Here is a 23,436-nt window from a genome sequence, read left to right as displayed (position 1 = left end):
CCCCCCCCCCCCCCCCCACTGCCGGGCTGGGCCGCCGCAGCCCCGTGCCGGCACTCCCAGCCGCACACAACTGCCCACCCTCGCATTCTTCTGGATCATATTGACTACTCCTGCCCCAAACCACGCTCGGCTTTATTCAAGGAGTGGGAATCCTGGGATCGCGGGAATCCAGGGAAGAAGGCCTTTTCCACCCTGGTGGTAACCAAATGGAAATGTGTGCTGGAAGGAAAACAGCCTGAAATAGCAGGAGAACTGGGCCTTCTCCAAAGGCTTTTGCAGAAAAACGTTCCCCAAAGTGGGAAGGGCAGCTGGTCACCAAGAGGTGCCGAGGGCTGGGGCATCTGGGGGCCAGTCCCACAGGTTAGGGGCTGAGAGGGCAGGTGCCCCAAATTCAGCAGCTGGGCTTTCGTGGGGGCAGCGGGAGCAGACCCTCATCCTGAGCTGCCGCTGGAAGGCCAGGCGGGGTGGTAAAGTGCATCGTGCGAGTGGAGGACACCGTGCAGGGCCCGAGGCAGGCCTCTGCTCTGGAAAGGCAGCCATGAGCCCATGGGGTCCCCTAGGGGCCCCTCCTGCCCCTGGGGGTTCTCTTTTGGGGAACTGGGTCCCCGAAGACCAAGGACAGGCCGATGAGCTCACGGCCCAGCCGAGCTCCCGTGAGCAGTGGTGGCAGGAGGAAGCTTCGGGGGTTCTAAACACTCCTAACGGATCACAGATTCTCATAAACAAAGGCCTAAGTGCTTACGCGGAAACTCTCAGGAGTTTATCTTGGGAAATTATTGAGTCCAATAAAACAGAGTTTTCTGGCAAAAGGGATCTGCGCCATGTGGTGGCGTGACCAGCACCGAGCCCCACGCGGCCAGGCTCCCACCCACGGAACCGGGCTGGACTTCTTGGTCGAGGGGCATGTGTTTCCTTAGAGACAGCTGGAGCACCGCTGTCCGTGAAAACATAGGCGTGGCCCCTAAGAGAACCCAGGCTTCCAAAATGGAGAAAACCAATCAGGACCGTGTAAAGGACCCATGTCTTTGAAGGACCCATGTCAGAGCTCCTGTGAGTGGGGGGCTGGCTGTCCCGTTTTATCCCTGAGGTCACGAAGATTTGGGGTTCTTGGCTGTCAGTCATCCCCACTGCCCTTGGCCTCACCGGCTGACTCAGCAGCAGCATGTCACACACCTGTCTCTGGCCAGGCTCTGCCAGGCAGCTGCAGTGTCCTGGGGGCCCCTTAGAGAAGCAGGAACAGCTGCTCCCGTGTCTTCCCGGAGGGGCGGTACTTGGCCCGGGTCCTACTGGCCGAGAGCTGTCTGAGCAGAGGGACTTTGAGGCCACTGCCTGGAGGATGGCAGGGTGGAGGGAGGAGGTGGGCCTGCTGGGCAGGGGGGCGCACACCTGTGGGGCGGAGGCCCTGCCCTCCTCAGGAGCTTGGCTGTCACGCTGTCAGCAGCTGGGAGCTGCTTCGGAGCTGATGGATGGAAGTGGACAGCTTTAAAGTTACCTCCCAGGGGCACCATGGCATGTACCCCATCAGCGGGCGTAGCCGATGGACACAAATCCTGCACAGGGAAGATGAAACAGACTGCGGGGCGGGAGGTGGGCAACTGAGAACAGGTCCCAGAGCCGGGGCTGCAGGGAGCCTGGCAGAGCTCGGACAGGCAGACCTTCTGGCCTCTGGCAGGACCTCCACGCCCTTGCTGTCCAGGGAGTCTGAACAGATAACTCACAGCATGAGATGGGGGGGCAGGGGGCTGGGGAGAGATCTGGACTTGGGTTGAACAGGAAGCCTGGCCATACACAGCAACTTCTTCTAAGGTCCGTCCTCAAGGCCTCCCCCAGCAGCGTTTCGTTGGTCGGTGAGGAGCCCCCGGATTCCCTGTCTCTCTTGATGAAGGAGGAACGCCCGGGTCGTGCTGGGGCAGCTGTGGCTCCCGAGGCAGGAGGAGCCTGGGGCCGGGTGGTTATGGGCCGTGGTGGCCAGAGGACCAGGGGGGCCCCGGTCTCCAGTGTTGGGGTGCACATGGGGATGCCTGACCTACCCAGCACCTTCCCTGTTCCCAGGGAGCTGCAGGCCCCTCCAGCCGTCCTTCAGACAGGACCCAGGGTTGCTGCCACAAGCCCGCAGAGCCCAGGCCCGGTCCCCTTCCAGCTCTGGTTCACCTCCCTGGGAGCTCTGGCCGGACGCAGTGCCTGCTGTCCCTCTGCGTCTGGGGAGACCTCGCGCCTCCTCCCCCATGCAGGAGCCAGCAGAGAGAAGGGGAGGCTCCATGGCGCCCTGGCCCCCCACCCTCTGTCTAGCCGCCTCCATATTTCCCAGCCCCAGCCCCCCATTCAAGCCCTGTCTTTACTACCCATTCGCACTTCCTCCATCCCGCCCATCCTTCCATGCCCCCTGCACGCCGGAGGCCACCCAGTCTGGTCCCACCCTTTTGGCCGTCTGGCCCTGAGGCCCTGCATGGCCCCTCCTCTGCGGGCCCTCAGCCTCAGTCTCCAAGCTCCCGCTCTTCCTTTTAGAACTCGGCCCAGGCCCCTCACCAAGCCTGGCCTCGGTCCTGCACCCACGCCACACACAGCACTGCCTCCTCGGAGCTGCTGGGCTGTGCTTCTGGTGGGATCATGGGAGCTGGGTACCCATGAGCCACAGCCTCCCCGTCCTTCCTCCTTCGCTCACCGAGCAAGGCTCTCCTCCCACACTGACCAGTCAGCGGCGCAACGGTGGAGGGAGAGGAGGGGTGGGGAGAGACCTCCGCGTGCCCTCCGTTCCTGCACGGGACAGAGGTGCTGTTTTACACCCCAGCTCTGTCCTCCCAACAACCCCCACGTGTGACTTCACCGGTTTGGCTCTGAGACCTAATATCCTCCCAAGAAAGAGGAAAGGGCCCAAGGGGGAGGATCCAAGCACTTGGGGAGCACAGCAGGCTCGCCCGGGACCTCCGGGATCCCCTGCGCTGGGGAAGCGCGCCCCACACCTGCCTGCCAGCAGAGCCCCAGCCTCACGCTCCAGGGCAGCTGGAGTCTTGCTTGAGCTCAGCTCCTCTGAGCCTCCGTCTTCCCGTCCGTGCAGTGCGGCCCCGCCACCCACCCAGCCCGGTTCACGGGTTCACGGCCACCATGAGGACGGCCGACAGTGGTCGTGCACAGTGCCATGCCTCTCGAGTATTCAGGGAGGCGACCTCGGCCTCCCACTCCAATGGGGAGACACACGGCTCCCCCACCCACCACCGCTTCCTGCCTTGTCCACCCCCCATGGCCTCCTGGAACAGGTGGAAAGCTAACCGGTGTCCCCACGAGAAACGGCTCTACCAACGACAGTCTCGGTGCATGGTCAGTCCTTTGCCAGCGTCAGCATCCAGCCTTTAGTGTCCGTTTCTACGGCGCCTCTCTTCCCTGCCCCACTCAGGGAGGGTGTGTGTGTGTGTCCATAATACAGCCAGGTGTTTTGGGCACCGTCCGCGTCCCCTCCTGGGATCTCTCGCCATCCTGGTCGGTTAACTGAAGTTCAGTCTCTGTGAACAGAACGTTCTCTGTGGGACAGATACTTGGATTCACGTGTCCACTGCCCCAGCACCACTGCATCCCCCTGAACACCCCCCGCCCGTCTCTGTAGTCGGCCACTGTCCCCCCGCCGGCCCCGGGCCATCACCGGCCTGGTTTCCAGCCCCACAGTTTTGAGTTGCCATGTGTCACAGCCACGCAATCGTACAATACACAGCATTTGGGGTCTGGCTTCGCTTTAGCAAAGTGCGTTTCAGACTCATCCGTGTCGTGAGTCGAGAGCGCACGCCGGTCACGGGATACCGTTCCCTCGTGTGGACGCACCAAGCTCGTCTCCGTGAACCTGGGGGACGACCTCTTCCTTACGTCTGGTTTGGGGCGATGGCGTGTGAAGCTGCCGTGAACGTTCACATACGAGGTTTTGTGTGAACACAAGTGTCCCGTTGATCGGACTAAGTCCCTAGCAGTGTGAGCGCCAGGACGTGGGGTACGTCTGTGTTTGGCTGTTGAAGGCCCCGCCAGGCTGCCTTCCGAGGCAGCCACGGCGTTCTGCTGTCCCCCCAGCAGTGAGCGAGGGCTCCCGCCGTGGCGCGTCCCCACCGCTCCGGTGGCGTGTTGTGGTGTCTGCGTGTTCTAACTGGCGTCTCCCTACGGACGGGGTCCATGTACCATCTGTAGCCCTTTGGTCAAGTGTCTCCTCAGGTCGGCCAACTTTTTAATGGGCTTGTTTATTTCCCTATTGTTGAGATTTACGTGTTCTTTATATATTCTAGAAACAGGGCCTTTATCAGAAATAGGATCTGCCGATATTTTCTCTTGGGCGGTGGCTTGTCTTTCCATTATGTTAATAGCGCATTTCACCGAGCAAATTTTAAAAATTTGATAAAACCCAATGTGATGTTTTTCTTCTTCCGTAGGGTATGCGGTGGGCGTCCGCGTTTGCGCCACGCACGTGGTGTGTGACCCGCCGGCAGCGGCTTCGGCAAAGCTGGTCGACTGGATGCCGCACGGCTCGAAGTCTGACCGTTCGCACGGCCCGTTCCGCTCGCTGGTCCCCGGGCCTGTCCTCTGCCTGCACGCACTGTGCCCACCACCGCGGACACGTAGCTCAGCGCGGCGTTTGCAGCTCTTCCGTGAGGAGTGAGGTGAGCGCCTGCCGCTGCGTGGAGCTGCTTCCGTGGGCCGAGGCTCACGCCCTCCACCCTGTCCCTCCCGCGCTGTGTTCCTTACGATGCCAGGTGCTTTTGTGTGTTAAGGGATTCAGGTAAGCGCCACAGCGTGTACGAGGCCCGGCGCCCTACACGGTAACAGCCCAGCAACTCCGCGTCAGCCATCGCGGGTCCAGAAGGTGCAGGATGTGCGATGATGACAGGGGAGGGGGGTCTCACTTTGCAAAGAACTCACAGGGTTTGCTGACCTGCCTTCTCCAATCAAAAGCTTCTAAGCAGCGTGTCGTTTTTGGAAGCTGACACGGGGCACTGAACATGAACTCCGCTGTCCTTGCGCGGCCGTGGGGAGAACGGTGACCGTGCTGGCGTCTGCCCTCTCTCGTGGCACCAGACAGCAGACGCTGGAGCACGAGGCCCAGGGGAAGGCAGGAAGTCCCCGGTGCTCTCAAGCCGACTGCAGCGTTGGGCGGAGGTGGACACAGGGGTGCACAGGAGGCAGGGGCGCCTCACGTCGGGCTTTCACGGAGCCCGGGGGCTGTGGCCTTTGGAGGAGTAGTTTGGGAGACGTCAGGGGGACGACTCCGCAGCCCTGGGGAGAAGCGAGACACGTGCCTTCCCGTGCGTGCCGTCCGTCCGGTGCAGCTCAGCAACCTTGCAGTGGGGGTTCCAGGAAAGCCCTGCCCACATGGCCGCCACCTGTGTCCAGGACCTCTTCCCCACCACGTGGCTGCCGCGCCAGCGTCGTGGGACCCTCAGACCCTCCAGGCTAATTAGAGAGAGCCCGGGGTGGAAGTGGCGCAGTGCCCAATAATTTAAACCCAACTGACCGCTGGGCTTCAAGCCCAAGGGGAGAGGAGAGAAAGCCGGTGGATCACGGGTCTGGAAGTGCCTCGCTGGTCCAGGGCGGGTGGGCTTGCTGCCTGGCCCCATTCTTCAGCTTCCAGGGGTTCTGAGCTGTGCCCCCACACAGAAGGGGAGGGGCTGGGCAGCCCTGCCTTTGGGAGGAAGCTCTGGGGTCCTTCCCAGGATGGGGGTGTGGGAGAGACCATGTGCTGGACATGGGGTGGGCTGACCGGGACTGAGCAGTGATGTGGGTCACGGGGACTCCTTGAGAAGGGGGCATGTGCGCTGCTCCAGGAAGGGGAGCCCTCGGCCGCCTGCTGCCTGGCCATCCATCCCTGCTGTGGACCCCGTGCCTCGCTCCAGGACCGTTTGTCTTCTGAGTCTCCGTCTGGGCCCCGACCTTGGGGAGCTCCCTGCCCCCTGCCTCTGGTTTAGCAGCTGCTCTGCTGCTCTGGGCTGCTGACGAAAGGCCCCGCTCGGCTCTGCGGTGGGTTCGCGGGCGCTGGCGGTGCTTTCTCATGGTTTGCTGCCTCGACTCTCACGGAGAGGCTGCTGTTTTGTCAGATAATCGTTGCGGCTCTGGTGGGAAGGAGGGGGCGCGGTGACTGTCCAGGGTGCGGTCCGGTCCTCGCAGCCTGGCGAGGTTGGGCGCATGTCCCGGGGCTCCAGTGGTTCTGGGTTGTACTGGATTCCTGGGCACACAGCCCCCCTGAGCCCCCACTGGGACACGGAGCCGTCTGCCCCCGTCGACTTAAAGCCCGCAATGCCACTGTGCCGTGGACCGAGTGGCGGGGACCAGCCCGGGGCGAATGTCACACTGAGGCGGCCTCGCCCCAGCCTCCCTGGATTTGCACCGCGGGTCGTCTTTTCTTGCCGATCCTCATCCTCCCGTTCGTCTCCCTCTCCCCTCCCCTCCCCACATACGGAGATACTCCCCTCCCCTCGACAGTGGTGCAGCTGGGACCAGCACAGGCACAGGCAGTGTTCACAGACCACCTGCAGGAACGGTGCCTTGAGCGCCCTCGCGCCCAGCACCTGCTTCTCCCCCCACTGCTCACGTCACTCTGTCCACCTGCCCACCCCTCACCCCATCTTCCTGCGGGATGCTGTGTTCCTCGGCATGCTACCGTAAGGAGGGGCCGCCCGCCTGCCTCTCAGGTGACCTGCTTGTCTCCTACCGGGACGGATGCACCGCGCCGCTGCCGACACGGGTGCCCAGGCTCGTCCCCGTCTCCCTGCCCTGGCCATGGGACCCACGTCCTCCAGCCCCAGGTGCCTCAGCAGGGTGTTTTCTAGAAACCGAGACTTAAGGTCCAGGAATGTCCAGATGCATTTTTAAGTAAGTTGCAGACATCAGTCCGCTTCTCTCCCGGATTCTTCTGCATATATACCATCGGCCAGAGTTGGCATCTGTTGGGTCTTTTTCTTCTCTGGAGGCAAAGCGAACATGCAGATTTGAAATCCCAGGTCTTAACAGTGCTTTTGGGTAAGTTCTGGCCAGCGTGTCCAGCCAGCCCCCATGGAGACGGAGGCTGTCACTCCTGGATGAAGCTGCTTGGGGCCCCCCGTCAGCCCCCTGCCGACCGTGAGCAGGAGGGGCGCGCACCCCCGGCACCTGCACCCCCCGAGGCCAGGAGGCTCGGCGGACACTTAGGTGACCTGATGTGTCCCAGCCGCACCGAGACGCCAGATGCCCGAAGCAGTCCCGCTGGCTTCAGGGAGAGTGCTCGGCTGTGCGCCTCTGCTCGGTGGGTTTCTCCTGGCGTGTGCCTACTCCTCACCGTTCCTTTCCAGGAAGGACAGCCGGTTGCGGGGTGGGCCGTGTCGTGTTGGGAGGCCGGGCAGAGGCTGACTGAGAGCCCTCTGGCTTTGAGATGGTTGCTGATGTCTAAGCTCTCATGCTTTCCTTGGCTCGTGTATTCCGGTTTTCGGCTCCGGGCTGTAAGGCTGTTCAGGTGTGGTCCCTGTCCAAGCCTGGAATCCACGCTGAACTGACTCGCTGTGAGGCTTGGGGCGACTTGCTTCGCCTCTCTGAGCCCCAGGGTCCTCATCGGCGAGATGGGAATAGTAACGGAGCCTGCTTTATGGCGTTGTTAAGAGTCGGTGAGGCGCGGCCTGGCCCGTCCTGCTCCAGGGCTGGCTTCCAGCAGCACTCAGCAACGCAAGCCCCTGTCTTCAGCGGGCCCCGTGGTCGCGCTGCTCTTACAGGGTGGATGGAGCACGCAGGGATGCAGGGACTGGCGTGGCTCGTCACCAGGGCCGGCGGGCCAGGAGCTCAGGCAGCTTGAGCTGCGGGGACAGCGGTGCAGCTGGGACCAGCACAGGCACAGGTGTGCGGCCAGCTGCCCTGGCTCCTGGGGACGGTGTGCATGCAGGGCGGGCAACCTGGCAAGCCCCAGGGAGGCCTGCACAGTGTGGAAGGGAAGCCGCCTCCCAGCAGGACCGTTTCTAAAACCGGGGGAGGGGGTGTGGCAGGGGCTGCATCAGGGTCTAGATGTGGCCCAGGCTCACAATGGCAGGTGAACGAGTGAGTGAGGTTGCTAGTGGAAGCCATTAGGTGCGATCGGTGTGAGGGTGTATTAGGGAAAGAACAGAAAGACCACGGTCGTTCTGTCCCTAACAGCGTCTCGTCCTTACACGTTCATCTGACAGAGGGCCGTTATGCACAACACATGTGTTTAGGAAAAGACAAATACCCCAAGAGAAAAGTGGGCAAAAGTGTTGAACATACGTTTCACAGAGAAGGAATCCAAACCAATAGTAAACGTGGGAAAAGGTTTATTAGCCCCCAGGAGATACGCCGTCCGCTCAGCAGCTCGGGGTGACTCAACCGTGCCGAGCATCCGGGGGACGCGGAGACGTGGAAGGGGTGTGCACGTGTGGGGGCCGTGAACCGGGAAGCCGTCCACCTTCCCTGCCCATGACCCGGCCATTCCTCTCCTGGGGGGGGACGCGTCTGTTCGTAGCGCCATCCAAGCTAGCCCCAGCTGGACACCGCCTGTATGCTCATCGATAAATGGACAGATGAACTGTGTCCACACAACAGAATTTGCACGCAGACACGGGTCAGTCTTGCACACGGGAAGATGCCCCACGTCCCTCCGCATCAGGAAGGTGCAAATGGAAAGCTCCATGGAACCCCCACTCACACCCGTCAGGACGGCACTGTTGGGAGGCAGCGACAGGAAGGAGCGCAGGCGAGCGTGTGGAGAAGCACGTCCTCACGTCCTGCTGCTGCGCACAGTCCCCCAGTTACACTTCTGGGTGTGCCCCCACGGGCAGTGAAAGCAGGGTCTCCTGTTTGCACACCCACATTCCCAGCCTCTTAATTCACAATGGCCAACGGGTGGGAGCTCCCCTGTGCTTCGATGGACAAGCGGGTCAGCAGAACGCGCTGTACACGGTGGGAAATTTCTCAGCCCTAAAACGGAAGGGACCTTCAAGCCCGAGGACATCACGGCAGGGAGATCAGCCGCCACAAGGGGACAAACCCTGTGGGATTCCACATACACGCGGTCGCGGGAGGAGTCAGATTCATAGACACAGGTTGTAGACGGCGGGAGCAGGGCCGCAGAGGAGTGCGCGACCGGGACAGAGTTTCCGTTTTAGGGGCTGAAAGGTCAGGCCGTGGGGACCGTCGGTGGGGGTAACACAGCGTCGTGAACGCACTTAATGCCACGCAGTCGACCCCTAGGAATGGTTAGGATGGTAAATTTCATGCTACGTATATTTTACCACAATTATAAATAAAAATACGGGGCACCTGGTGGCTCCGTCGGTTGAGCGCCTGACTCTTGGCTTCAGCTCAGGTCATGATCTCGGGGTCCTGGGTCCTGGGATCGGGCCGCACGCGGGGCTCTGCACGCAGCGGGGAGGCTGCTTGAGGGTTCTCTCCCTCCGTCCCTCCTCCCTCGTATGCTCGGGCTCTCCGTCTAAAATAAATGGATAAAAATATGACGGCTCTCCAAAGCATACAGTTGAACGACGGAAGCCACACTGATTCCACCAAGAACAGTTGCCCCGCTGAGCACCCCACTCCGCGTCCGTCAGGGGGTGGCCTGCCTCTGGGGGGCTGCGCTTACGTGAGGCGCTCAGCATGTGGCAACACAACGTGCCGGGCACTCACTGGGCTGCGTGCCCGTCACACGCGGGGAACTTCTCCACACGGAAGGGCTCTCGCAGAGTACAGGCTGCAGCTTCGCGGGAGACTCGCCGCGTTGCCTTCGGTCTTCCCTCGCCAGCACGGACCGAGAGCACGGCTTCCTGGGCCTGACGGCGTCCCGGGACTGCGCTGCGGGAAGCGGGCTTGCAGGGCACCGCCAGGCCCCACGCAGACAGCCGGGCTCCTCACAGATGCGTGCAGAGATGCACGCACGCGCACAGGCACACACACGCACGCTCGCACGCCGGCGCCCTCCGGTGCAGAGAGTGAAAAGGAAGGAAGTGAGGCAGGGGGTCTCCAAGAGCCGCGTGTCCTCCCTTGAGGTCTGGGGCCTGGAGCGACAGGGCCCCTGTGTCCCCGCAGGCCGCGGCGGCCTGGGCACGCTGAATTAGGCCCCAGATGAGTTGGGAGCCCGTGCTGTATTTGGGCTCTGAAAGCGGCTGTGTTTTCTGTTTTGCCGATGGTCGAGTGATTCCAGATCCACCGGAGGGTGGAGGGAGCCGCGAGCACCCAGGAGGATAGACTCGCCAGCTTGGTGAGGACATGGCTGAGACCTGAAGACCAGGCCCGGAGGGTGGGAGAATGTGTCTCTGGGGCCGCTTCAGATCAGAGGGCGTGAGTTCGCAGGATGGACGGGTGCCGGGGAGGACGCAGGAGGGGACAGTGTCCCGAGAGCACCGTTGGAGCCGTGGCGTCCCCACGGCGCACCTGCCACCAGGGCTGGGGAGGCTCCCAGAGCTTTTTGAGCCCCCAGGGCTTCCTTCCCCCTGGTGGCCGTCCTGGGAGGGAGGCCAGCACGGCTCCCATTGCCATCCTAAATGGACGGCCTGAGGCTCTGAAAAGCAGGCAAGAGCCGGCTCCCCGGAAGCCCGCCCGGAGGCTGGGACGGAACACGGTCTCTTGACTCTGAATCCATGCGGGTTTGGAGTAAGTGTTGGTCCCAGTGTTGATTCTCCCCTCCCCCAAAGCCTCCTGGGACTGTGGACAGGGACGAAGTGTCCGGTTGGCATCCAGCCTCTTGCCATGTTCGCTGCCCGGTGAGAGGATGAAGAAGCTGACAGAGGACCAACCAAGAGGGTGGGGGACCCCGGGAGATGCCCAGAGCACAGCTGCTGGCCTGGGCCTCCTGCAGAGACACGGAGTCCTGGAGGAGGGGACGAGGGGCCTGGCCAAGCAGCAAAGACCCACATGGACGAGGGTCCACCTGCAGAAGCCTGCAGAGGAGCCCCTCCCCAGGCTGGGGGCCCTGCACAGGGCAGTGAGCAGACACCCGTGGGGAGGGGGGCGGACAGGGACACCCCTCCTCCCAGGGCTGCCATGCAGTGAGCACAAGAGCACATTAGATCTCTGCCGAGAACGTGGGTGAGAAACAGAAGAAAGGCGTGTTGGGAGCAGGAGCAGCCCGACCACACTGTGCCTGCAGGCGGCCTGCTGGCCACGGGGGTCTGCGGGGACACTGGCAGTGTGCAGGGAAATGCAAACACTGTTGGGTCACGGACGTGGAGCTGGGCTGGGGACAGGGAGGGTGACCCGTGGGGGGGGCCATCCAGCGGGACCCTGTCCCTCCGCACGGGTCTGGAGTGTGCGGCTCTGAGGCTGACTGGCTGTGCTGCTGCTGCTGCTGCTTGGGGTTTTCCATCTAAATACCCACTTGTAATCCACAGGCTCTGCTGGGGGCTGACAGCGGTGTGGACGGTGACCGGTGGAAGTCGCAGCTGTGACCGGGGCTCACAAAGGTAAGGAGTGTCCTCTTCTATCTACAGTTTGATTTGGCGCCACATCCTGCTTATTCTACTGACACTTGTTGTCACGGGTCATACTGTGCACGGTTAGTGCTGCATTAGCGTTGCCACGCGGCCAGCGTGGAGCCGACGCGGGTACGTGGGTTAGTCTGTGTGGCAGTTGGCGCGTGGTCGGTGTGGAGCCAATGCAGGTACGTGGGTTAGTTTATGTGGATGTTGCCACGTGGTCAGCATGGAGCCGATGTGGGTACGTGGGTTAGTCTGTGTGGTGGTTGGCGCGTGGTCGGTGTGGAGCCAATGCAGGTATGTGGGTTAGTTTATGTGGATGTTGCCACGTGGTCAGCGTGGAGCCGACGTGGGTACGTGGGTTAGTCTGTGTGGTGGTTGGCACGTGGTCAGCGTGGAGCCAACGTGGGTACGTGGGTTAGTCTGTGTGGTGGTTGGCACGTGGTCAGCATGGAGCTGACGTGGGTACGTGGGTTAGCCTGTGTGGTGGTTGGCACGTGGTCAGCATGGAGCCAATGCAGGTACGTGGGTTAGTCTATGTGGATGTTGACGCATGGTCAGAGTGGAGCTGACATTGGTGCACGCTTTGCGGTGGTCACAAAGAGGTGTGACCAGACATTTGAATAGTTCTCAGAATGCACCGAGGGTGGGAAGCGGTCTTCCGCCAGGTCCAGGACGACTGATGGGAATGGCGCAGAGGCCATGCTGGCTCTGTCCACAGGTAGGCGGAAGGCAGTGCTGGGTGAGGTTGTGGACAACAGACGCGGGTTAGAAATAGTGATTCTGGGTCTGCATTTTTACCTTGAACTGCAGGCTGAGCCATGGGGGTCACATCGGAAGCTGGACCTGAATGCGGGGTGCAGCCCCCCGGTGCTCTGTTGAGAAGCCCCCAGGGTCATCTCTGGGCCTTGGGGCGGGAGGAGCATGCTTGTGCTGTCGGTTGCACCCCTGCCCCCTGCCTTGCCGTTTGCCTTGGGAAGGGAATCATCCCGATGTCCACCCTGCTGAAGATGCTGTGGGAGCACTGGAGCGATGTGTGCGGTGGGAGCCTGGGTAGGAGGTGGGTGTGTGACCAGGTCCGAGCAGAGCACCCGGCCAGCACCTGTCCAGATGCCAGTGTCCGACCCGAGACCCGTCTCTGCAAGTTGGTCTACGTGGCCGCATGTGGCACAGGCAAAGTGCCACAAGAAAGCACCTGACCGTAAACGTGTAATGCTTCCTGCCCACGACAGCGGGCTCCCTGCTGCAAGTAGCAGCCCCATCTCGGGGTCCCAAGGGGACACAGCAGCTGTTTCCTGCATCTGTGAAATCCCATCCTGGGAAAGCGGCTGCCCGGACTCCCTTCTGATAAGGTTTGTGAGGGGTCATGGGGTGACCCGGCGGGGCACTGCTTCCCGGTGGGCAGGCAGGATCCAAAGCACCTTGACATTCAGCTTAAAGGGCACGAGCAGGGCCTGTGCAATTCCATCAGGACTGTGGCCAACATGGCATGTCAGGAGACTTGCCGACCCATCTTCTCGTTTCTAGGGATTCAGGACACGGCCGCACAAATGGTCTGTCAGCCTCTGACATTTATTGGAGTGAACGCTGAGTGGTCCGCGAGTGGCTGGCTTTGCTACGGGCTGGGGGGCATGGGCACCGTTCTGGAGCGCCGGCGGCCATCCCCATCCCCACGGGGTTTGAGTCACGCCTGGCGCCTTTCTCAGACCCACTGATGGGTTCAGTTATAATGTGCGCCTCACCGTATGTGAATTTCCCCTAAAAGAAGCCGTAAGTGACACTGAACTCTAGTTAATGTCCCGCGTGCTGGAGCGTTCGGGGAGGGTGCACGTGGCTGTCTGTCTTTCCTTTGAAATGTGCCGAAGACTAAGATGGGTCGACGGGCAGAGAGCGGGATGACGAGGCTGACACTTGTAAGGGCAGCATGGGCTGCCGCGGTAAATCTGTGGCTCTGCCGCACCAGTCTTTCAGCCGAGCGATGCCTTCAGGTATGGTTCTCCCTCACCTGTCCCCAGGCTTTGCTGGGGCTCCCACGAGTCGCCGCCACCCGGGGCCAGGGGCGAGAACCAGGGGCCCATCCCTGATCTGCCCCTGTGGTCGGAGCCCGGGCTGGGCACCTGCTCCTGTGGGGGGGCTGGGGGGCTGCAGCCGCAAGAAGGGCAGGGCTGCAGGTGTCGGACAAGGACACCTATCTGACATGTGCAGGGCCTCCAGCTGACTTGCGGTCAGGCCGTGCGGCCCGTGTGGCTAGCTCAGCCCGCAGGCGACATGCGGTCTGCGATGCCAGCATTTCCTTTCTATGTCTGAACCGTCTACATGTGCTAATGCCTGGTGTTCCCGGTCAGTCCACCGGAGACGTGATTCTTCTCCTGCGATGGCCATGCCTTTGGTCCTTGGGGGATCTCGCTCGTCCTGTCCCTCCTAATGTGGCTGAACTCCTACAGGCCACGGGTCCCAGTTGCTCCCCTGTCCTTCCCCACAGAGCCCTTTATAGATTAGGACTGAGGATTCCGTGGTGCCTCCCCACGTGGCACAATGGACGTGCTCCTTGAGTCCCAGGACCGTGGGCCTCGTTCCCAAAATCTGTTGTTATTGGTGATCTCAACCCCCCAGGTGCTTTCTGCACCTGCCTGTTCACTGCGACCTCCCCCAGGGGCCAGCCTCCTGCCTTCCTGGGCTCCTGGGCACCTGGGGGCTGCAGACAGCTGTCTCCCCACACCTGGCCTGGGCCCCTGCTGGCGCTTTGTCTCAAGCAGGTGTGGGAGGGGATACTGTGTCTGCATGGAGGATGTGGCATCTCTCACCTGACGCCCAGGTGAGCTGCTGTGATCTTGGGAAGCAATGAAGAAATGCCCTCATGCCCTCCGTGCTGCCCCCAGTGCCCCCAGTGTGGCCCGCGGCACAGGCTGCCGGAAGGCCCCTGGCCTGCCCTCCCTTTACCCATCCTGTCTTGGTAAGTTTGCCACATTCCAGGGAATACACGCAAAGCCAGGAGAGCTGTGCTCCTCCCCCCCAAGCCAAGACACAGCTGCCACCAGCCCATTGTGGCTCCTTGGGACTTGCCTGCCCTCAGCTTTGCCCTGCAGGTAGCCACGCTCCTAATGCGTTTCCTCTTCTCTTGCTTTCTTTGGCTTTGCCAGCAGACAGTGTCCCTGAGCCCCGCGTCGTTGCTGCGAGGTACTAACGCGGTGTCCTCCAGGGGTGTCCCCCTCTGTGCCTCGCTTTACTGCACAGAATGGTGTTTCTGGGGTGGGTCTGGGAGCCGTCAGTAGCACATTCACCGCCGTGTACTGTTCCATTTGTTGACCCCGTCCTCCCGCCCACGGACACGGGGGAGCTTCCAGTGTGTCACCGTTGCCGGCAAAGCCGCTAGCACACCCGGAGCCCCCGCCGTGCAAGAGCGTGTCGGCGCAAGCGTGCTCGTGGATGCCGCGTGCACAGGACATGCGTGCAGCCCTGCACCAGCCACACCCGGCACTTCCGGGGGCTGCACCTCTGCCCACACCCACCAGGGGGCAGACGGGGCTCCAGGCCCCACAGCAGAGGCATCTGAGGGTGAACACCCTCCTCTCCGCTTTAAGAAATGGTGGCAAGTCTCACTTTTTATTTAGTTTACCTGTTTGCTGCAATTATAAACACATGTCATTTAGGACAGGAAAGAGCTCTGTGAGGCTCGGATGAGAAATCGTGTCTTCCCTCCCCCTACACCCATCCAAACTTTATCAGTCTTTAAGGCTAAATTCAATTTCCACCTCCTCCAGGAAGCCTTCCCAGCCTCCTCAATCCCAAGCCATTGCTTCTTTCTTGTAACCTTACAATCCTTATTTTCTGCATTACTCCTTGGGTGTGTACTCGCGTGTTTATTCCTGAACTAGTATGTATATTGGAGGACTCCACGATGACTCAGAAACGAGCCACCATCAAGGAGAATCCTAGAATATTGGAGCTAGGAGGGACCCTGGATGCCACCCACACGGCCCCCTGTCATAGGGAGAGACGGAGACCCAGAGACTGCCCAGCAAGACCCAGCCCAGGTGTCCTGACTTCCCACCTCCTATTCCACCTGGGGCAGTGACCACCATCCAAGGAACCTTAGTCTGCACAGAGACACAAAGGGATCAGTATCACTTTACTCCTTTTACAAGCGAAGAAACCAAGGCAGAGACAAGAGCCTGGCTTGAGAGAGTGATGGAGGTGGGGCCTTGCTACGGGTGTCGGACTCCGAAGGAGGGTGCATGCGGGCCAGCGCGTGCCTGGCTCTCCCGCGGCCGGTGCTCCTCGGGATCCTGAGAACAGACACTGGAAGTGCACAAGCCAGCTGACTTCTCATCGGGATCCGTGGACCAAAGATGCAACCTTCCAAACCACACGTGGGTTGCACGCTTTATATGGTGGGGGAGGGGATCCCTTGCAACATTGCCTACCAGGAAATTGCTTTCTCTGGCCAAAATAACTCACTCTGTCGTTGAAGGCCATGGGCATTCCTGAGTGCCCGGAGCCTGGGGCGTCTCGGAACGCGGGGTGGGGGCGGCCCCGTGTTCCCGAGTCACAGCCGCCAGGCACTCCCCTGGAGCTCAGATGGCAGCAGTGGACACGGGACGGCCGTCGGCGGGGTGACTCCGTCCCAGAGAGATGAGGCATTTCCCGCCGATGGGGGCCGTGGCCTCGGGCTCCTTCACGCCAGCAGGAACTCATATGTGCTCTTGAGCCGCGGCTTGCATTTCCTCCCCAGCTGATGGGTTTTCAGATGAAAGGCAAATTTCCTGTGCTCTTGATCTCACCGTTGTCTCTTGGCTACGTCCCACTTCCTCTTGAACTGTGCCCACGGCAGGGGATAAAGATACATTTTTTTGCAGAAAAGGGGAGGATGTTGGAAGATGTCCCCACAGGGCCGGTGATGCCCCTCCCCCGACCTGTCGCCCCTGGCTGCAGAGGGGCCGTGACATTTTGGGCTGTGCTCAGCTTCACAGGGAGCTAGCGGAGTTCAGTTCAAAGCCCCGGGCGGCAGCACAGTCAAGACTGAGTCCTTCCCTTCCTGAGGGACTCCTAAACATTTTCGGGCTCTGTCTTTTCATGATGATTTCACTGTAATGAATGGTGAGAACGTAAAGGATGCGCGCTCCCAGGTGCGCGGTGAGCGGATGTTGATACCGGTTCCTGTCTGGCCACCGCCATCCCCACCCCCAGGCTGAGCCACCGGGGGTGCCCTGTCGGGCGGGTCTGGCCTTGCACGGGGCTCGGCACCCCACAGGTTTTCAGTCCCCGTCTGGGGAATGAGAGAATGAATGAGTGAGGGAGCGAGTGAATGAAGTAACAGTGGGTCGGGCTCTGGCCGGTGAGGCCCAAGCCAGCATCCTGCGAGAATCCAGAACGAGAAGCAGCCTCTCTGGGCATCCACGCTCCGCTCCACGCAAGCGGCTGATAGAACCACCTCCCAGGGCTGCGGTGGGAAGTCTGGCAGCGCCTCACTGGAAAGCGCGGTGGGCGAGCCACGGCGAAGGACCAGACCCTGCATCACATCCGAGGGAAGGTGGGGATGGGAGGGAATGGGATGCTGGGTGTGGGGGTTGATGTGGGGGCGGGCGGAAGCCCTTGGACCTCGGCGCACCTGCTTGAGAGGCCAGACCCACTACCAAGTGTGCCCCTCTGCAGACTGGCCGTTGTGACCACACGGTGTCCGGCAAGTGTCCAGGGCTCTCTGGTCATGACCCTAGGCCATTTTCCCGTGTATCAGCACCTCCGGCCTGTTAGAAAACATGTTATTCCAGCTAAATTTGATTTGCATCCACACATACCTGAACTTGACTCCCCTGGTCCCCTAGACACAGTCCTTCGGAAGAGCAGTCCTGACAGTTCCGGCCCACGGTCTTCCTTCTTCATACAGAATGATGAGATCAATGGCAGGGGCCCTACTGGCCACCAGAAACAGGAATCCCACTTTCCTTTTTCTCCGGCATTGACTGGGGTCTGTGGATGGGTAGACAGATGGGGGATTGATTGACAGATTGATCAACAACTGATAGATCCACTGGTGGACTGGTGGGTGGGTCAGTGGGTGGGTGTATTAATATTTGTATGGATAGCTAGATGGGTGGATGGATGGATGGATGGATGGGTCAGTGGGTGGAGCCTTCCTTCCTGCCTTCCTGCCTTCCCGCCTTCCCTCCCTACCTTTCCCTCCCTTCCCTCCTTCCTTCCTTCCCTCCCTCCCTCCCTCCACAAATACTTGCTTAGTGCTGTCTCCTTGCTTCCCCTGTGGTTAGGGTGTGTAAGCTTGGCCTTTTGTGCCATATTGCAAACCCGCTCATTCAATGCCATCAAATGGTTTTTGCCCAGTACTCTGCTGGGTCTGTGGCCCCTGCTTCCAGAACTCCCAGTCTGGTCAAGGACACGGGCAAGACACACTTGCGTTATTGGGCAGCGTGTTCTTTGGAGGAAGAGGCCGCCTGCCCATAAAGCCTTTCCTGGTGACCTGACTCCCTTCCCCAGGGCCCCTTAGGGACCAGGGGCTAAAAACAAACACCGGCCTCCTCTAGAAGCTCCGGAAGCCCCTTAACCTGGGCCTGAGCCATCTCTGCAGACCAGTTCTTAATAAACACCTGTCCGTCCAGGGAAAGAGCAAGGGAGGAGGTGAGTGAGTGACCGTACACTAAAGGCACTTAGGCAGATCTCCCAACACTGGGGGCACCACAGAGGAGACGGGGGCTATGTTCTAAGGGTAAACAGCAGGGCCTTGTAATCACTGAAGAACGAGTTCCCATCAAGCACAGCCCAAGCTGCTGCGTCATCCCGAGGCACAGTAACAGTGAGAGCCCCTCGGCCCCGGGATCAGCAGGGCTGAGGCCCAGGAAGGACGCCGGAGGCTTGAGCTGTCCCTCCGCTAATGAGTCGGCCGGACGGCTCCGTTGTCTGCGGGCTGTGATTAGAGCTGCCGTCCGAGAGCATCAGTCTGCGGACCAGCCTCCGCGGTGCGCCCCAACGCTGTGCCCCGGGCACACCCCAGACACACACGGGGAGGGCTCCAGACGAGGCCTGGCGGTGCACCTTGTCCGGCGCTGCGCTCTGTGGCGCTGGGAGGACTTGTGCCAAGAGAGACCCGTCTCCAGGAGGGAGACGTGGGGACATGACCGTGACCGCCCGTGCTCCCTGCACGCCGGACACAGCAGCAGACACGGAGTCTGCTGTCAAAGCACAGATGACGTCTGGCACGCCCTGCAGCCCGCATCCACGCGGCCTGGGCTTGCTGAGCCCTGCCTCGGGCTCTGCTCTGCAGAGGATATTGCCTCTCGAGGGCAGGAAGTGGCCCCACCTGGCGGTGCCTTTGCAGCCTCCCTTCCTCACCGGCGACCCTGATGTGTTGTGACGGCCCCAAGGCCCCAGCGCGGGCCGTCTACCGGCTGCTCCCAGGGCCCAGGGGTGCGGGTGGGCTCCAGCTGCGTGGGGGTGGGGGCAGACGTCGGCTCCGACGTGGCTGGCAGTGCCGCTCTTTGGACGTGGGGACATTTGGTGCCGATTGGGTCAGACGCAAAAACATTGCTGTGGAACCAGCGTGTCTCCCAAACTCCGGCTCTCAGCAAACAGCCGCCTGTCTGTCTCCGGCCCGCGATGGCCCCCGGCCCCAGGCGCCCTCCCGTGCACGGCGGCCCTACCCTGCAGGAACCATGTGCTCGGTGTGCATGCCAGCCAGTGGCCGGCGAGGGGGAGGGCTGGTGCAGGAGCTGGCGGCCAGTGCGTGGGTCCCTGGTCTTGCTGATGGCCTGCGGGCACACGGGGCGCATACAAGTGCCATCGAGATGCCTCAGTGCTTCACAGGCACCTGGCGGGGGTGACGGCCCCCGTGTGACAGGCCCTCCCGCCATCCACGCCCACTCTTCCCGCGGCTTCTCCTGAGCGTGCGATCCGTGCCCCTCCGGGAGCATTCAGCAAGCTGGAGCAGAAGCTATCAGACGAGATCACTCTGGACCCCCCATCTGCACCTCTCCTTGGGCTTGGCACCCAAAAGCGAGGTCCTGCTCTGAGCAAATGGAAGGGAGGAGGGTGAGCTCGGGGCGCTGGGGGCGCATGGGGCCAGAAAGCAGATCCTTCTCTGTCATCTCAGATTCGTAAAAGGTCCAGATCCTCTAAAACCACACCTGTGAACAGGACTATCCTCTGACCCACCACCAGCCTGACCACAGCGCCCAGTGTGGGGAACCTCGGGCTCCCCACACAGCCCCGCCTCGCGCCCTCAGCTTTGAGGGAGGGGCCTCGGGGCCGTGGCTTCTACTCCCTGGGCTGCAGCTGCCTACGGGTGGCCGTCTGCCAGGGGTGGACCCTGCAAGCGCCTGGCGCAACTGTGACACCTCGGGACTCCCCTCCCGGCTCACGGAGATAGGTGCCCACCGCGTTCCCAGAGGGGCGGTCTGCTGCCCGGGCCCGCCCAGGAAGCTCTGTTTGGAGCTCCCTTACACCTGCGTTGTTTGACCTGGACAAAGAACTGGTCTGTCTCCCCTTTGCGGCCGGATGACCTCCCTCGGCCCTGAGGCCTCTTTGATTTGAGCAAGGCTGCCGATCCTCCTGGAAGCCGTCCACTGCGTACAGAGACGGTGGGTGGAGCTGTCCATCGCTGCGCCCAAGCTCAGAGCCACGTCCCCGCACAAGCCTGTCGCCTCACCGGCTCTGGCCTCGGCCATTCCAGAACTGGCCTTCTCTTCCTCGGTCGAGCCGGAACGCAACAGGGCAGAGGGTGCGCGTCCTTCGGTGAATCTCGACAGCGCTTGACGGCACCGCTGGGCCTGGCACACACAGGCGCTTTGGCGGTTGGCCACGGGAGGGCCAGCGTCCTGGGGACACTTCACAGACAAGTCCTCCGTGGCCTGCCTTATGGAGTCCCAGCCCCGTGGCGGCCTCCACAGTGACCCCAAGAGCATTCACTAGAGCAAAGCCATTGGGAGCATGCCTCACACGAGAGACGCAGTTGGGGTGGGGACACAGGCATTGCCCACATACAGGCCGGTCATTCTTCCGGAACACGTCCGCGTGCAGCACGTGGAGGGCCTGCGGGTCAGGAATCCCCAGGTGCCGTCGGGGGAACCTGTTGGGGGGTCGGCCGTGAGTCAGTGTGGCATCCCCTCGGGCGTCCCTGGCAAGGATGGCTTTGTCTCTGCACGCCTTTTCCGTGGGTCGGTGGAAAATGGGTCTCGCCCCTGCCCCTCTGGCCCCTCCAGGTCCCGCTCAGGGCTCAGCATCCTGTGTGGGGGACTGTCGTCAGGGTGACAGTCCTAGCTCACCAGCTACTTCCAGGCCCTCATCCCCACGATAGCACGGGTGATGGGGCAGTGTTGTGCCCATTTTAAAGACAGGGAAACTGAGGCTCAAAGAAGCCTCCCCTTGGGCATGGCCAAGCCCAGCTCACACGTGGTTTCTTCCCACGGGGCCCACGGAAAGCACGGAGATCTTGACCGGGAGGTGTCCTGGTGGCAGGAGACCCAGAATGTCACCGACAGCAGGGCAGGCGTCGGAAACGGCGGGGCAGAGGTCTGGCCACGTGCCATCTGACCCGCTGTCCTTGCCGCTGCCTGGGGAGGCCCCAGGCCCTTACACAACAGTTACATATGCGCCCAGACGGTATTAATGGTAAAAATATTTCATCTCTGAATCTGGCTGACAGAGTCTCTCAAGATAAAGTTCATTCCTTTTTTGTTTTTCTAAGAGCAAATATATTTAAATGTGGTGCTTCGTGTGTCCTAAAAAATCTGTTTCAGCGGTTGCTTCCCTTGGCTGAGTATGCGTGGCCCACCCTGCCGGCTTCCCGGCACTCTGGCTTCCGGCTTTCCTCCCTGACGAGGAGCGCGCATCCCGCCGCCTCCCTCCACTCACAGCTGCTTATGTTCCTGGGCTCCGGGGCTGGGAAGGCGTCACTGTCCCTCTTCGGTGGGGCACGTGGGGTCAGGGCTGTGCATACGGAAGGCGCTCGCAGATGCTTGCTGGGTGAGACGAACGGTCATTGGGACGAGAGGAGCTGGGCCACTCTTCTCTCTCTGGGCTCAGGCGTTCTGTGCGGATGGCTCCTCGGGCCCGCCGTCTGCCCACTCCCTGGAGACCCCAGCCTCCGCCCTCCCGGTTCAGCTCCATGGCCCCTGAGTCTGCCTGGATCCCTCCGCCCAGAGCCTCACCAGGGGAGGCTAAGCGGAGAGCAGGTGGTGTGAGAAGGGCTCGTCCCTAGCGTGGCGCGGCCCGCCGGCCTCCACATCTTCCTGACTCCAGCCTGAGGGCCAAACGGTCTCTGTCTGTCAGGACGACACTAATCCCCATGAGCCTGGGGACTCGATACTAAAGCCTGAAATTCTGTCCGGGGACTTGGCGTCCACGGCCTGTTGTCAGAGCAGTCCAGAGCTGCCACCGGCCACGTGTGGCTACATGTAAGTCAATTACAGCAAAGTCAAGTCAAAAATTTGGGCCGACTCAGCGGTGCCTTCGGTTAAGTGTCTGACTCTTGATTTTGGCTCAGGTCATGATCTCGGGGTCGTGGGATCGAGCCCCACGTCAGGTTCCGCGCTCTGTGGGGATCTGCCCCTCCCCCACCTTGTGCTCTCACTTTCTCTCTAATAAATAAATCTTTTTTAAAAAATTCACATCCTCAGGGTGCCTGGATGGCTTAGTGGGTAGAAGATACAATTATTGATCTCAGGGTGGTGAGTTCGAACCCCACGTGTGGGCTAGAGTTTACTTAAAATTTTTTAAAAAAATTAAAAAATCTTCACATCCCCGGTCACACTGACCACCTTCCACAAGTTTCGTCACTGAAGTTCTAAGCGGACGGCGGAGGCCTTGCAGGCGTGTGCTCTCCTGCTCTGCACCTTCGCGAGTGCCATCTGCACAGCGGGGGCCCCCGTCCCCCAGTCTCTGCTGGCCCCGTGCCCCGCTGCCCTGCTCCCCCGAGCCTCGAGGCCGGGGCAGTGCACCTGCTTCCTGGGGGCACCTCGGAAGAAAACGTGAGCAGCACACGGTTGGAAGGGATCTCCGGGCGTCAGGCTCAGCCCCTCCTCCCCCTCCTCCCGGAGGCGCCTCCGGCAGGACCACAGCTCCCATCCACCATGGGCCGAGTTCTCCCCGGCTCGTGCTCCGACCAGAGCGCAAGCCTCCTGCAGGCAGACACGTTGTCCTTGTCACGGGGAGCTTGGACACTTGTCACATCCCGCACCTCCTCTCAGGAGCCACGTCCACCGCCCGGGTTGTTGTGCGGGTCAAACGGGAGGCGTTGTCCACTCTTGTCAGGGGTTGCTGCCCTGAGCACTCCCATGCTCCTGGTAGAGAGAGGCCTTTGTGTGAGCCCCGCTCTCGGGCCTCCAGGCCAGGCAGACAAGGGGACCCCGGGACCCTTGCTCGAGAAGCAGGTTTTAGGGGACTCCGGCTCCTATCTTCACGCTGTCCCTGTGCAGACAGACGGCAGGGAGAGGGGAGAAGACGTGAAATTTTTTTCAAATGGCTTTATTTGGATAGAATTCACACACCATAAAATGAACCTTTCAGTGTATAGGTCAGTGGGTTTTAGTGTGTTCACAGAGCTGCCCGGCCAGCGCCGCCATCAAATTCCAGAATGCTCCCATCTCTCCAGCAAGACACCCCCTACCCTTTAGCGGTCGTGTCCCGTGGCACAGCCACCCGGCCCCGGCACCCTCTACTGCGCTCAGGGACTCCGGGGGCTTCAGCCTTCACGGGAGTGCAGCTGCACGGCAGGTGGCCTTTGCGACCGGCTGTGCTCCGTGAGCGTGTGTTCGAGGCTCCTCCATGTTGTGGCACATGTTAGCACCGCGTTCAAGCCGCAGGCTGCGTCCTTGTGCGGATGTCCCACCATGAGTTTGCGCCTTCGTGCCCCGCCAGACGTCTGGGGTGCGTCCGCTTCTCGGCTGTGGTAAGTAATGCCGCGTGTGCATTCACATGCGAGTGTTTCCATGGACGCGGATCTTCATTTCTCTTTGGCACACACCTGGGAGCAGGAGTAACAGCGTGAGGAGCCGTCAGGCTGTCCTCCAAGGGGGCGGCATCC

General features: G+C 61.3%; 1 long non-coding RNA gene across 1 annotated transcript in view; it reads left to right on the top strand.

The window, feature by feature from the left end:
* Positions 1-4,410: 4,410 nt before the first annotated feature.
* The window catches only part of LOC121103397, a 30,946-nt gene continuing 11,920 nt past the window's right edge, over positions 4,411-23,436 (top strand). Inside the window, exons 1-2 of the long non-coding RNA XR_005835558.1 lie at positions 4,411-4,631; positions 11,325-11,396. This is a non-coding gene — a long non-coding RNA (uncharacterized LOC121103397). The remainder of the gene's footprint in view (positions 4,632-11,324; positions 11,397-23,436) is intronic.

The sequence above is a fragment of the Ursus maritimus genome, unplaced genomic scaffold (genome assembly GCF_017311325.1).
Source record: "Ursus maritimus isolate PB19 unplaced genomic scaffold, ASM1731132v1 scaffold_19, whole genome shotgun sequence".
NCBI lineage: Eukaryota > Metazoa > Chordata > Mammalia > Carnivora > Ursidae > Ursus > Ursus maritimus.
Note: the sequence above shows the minus strand (reverse complement) of the source record. Positions and strands in the feature narration are given on the sequence as shown.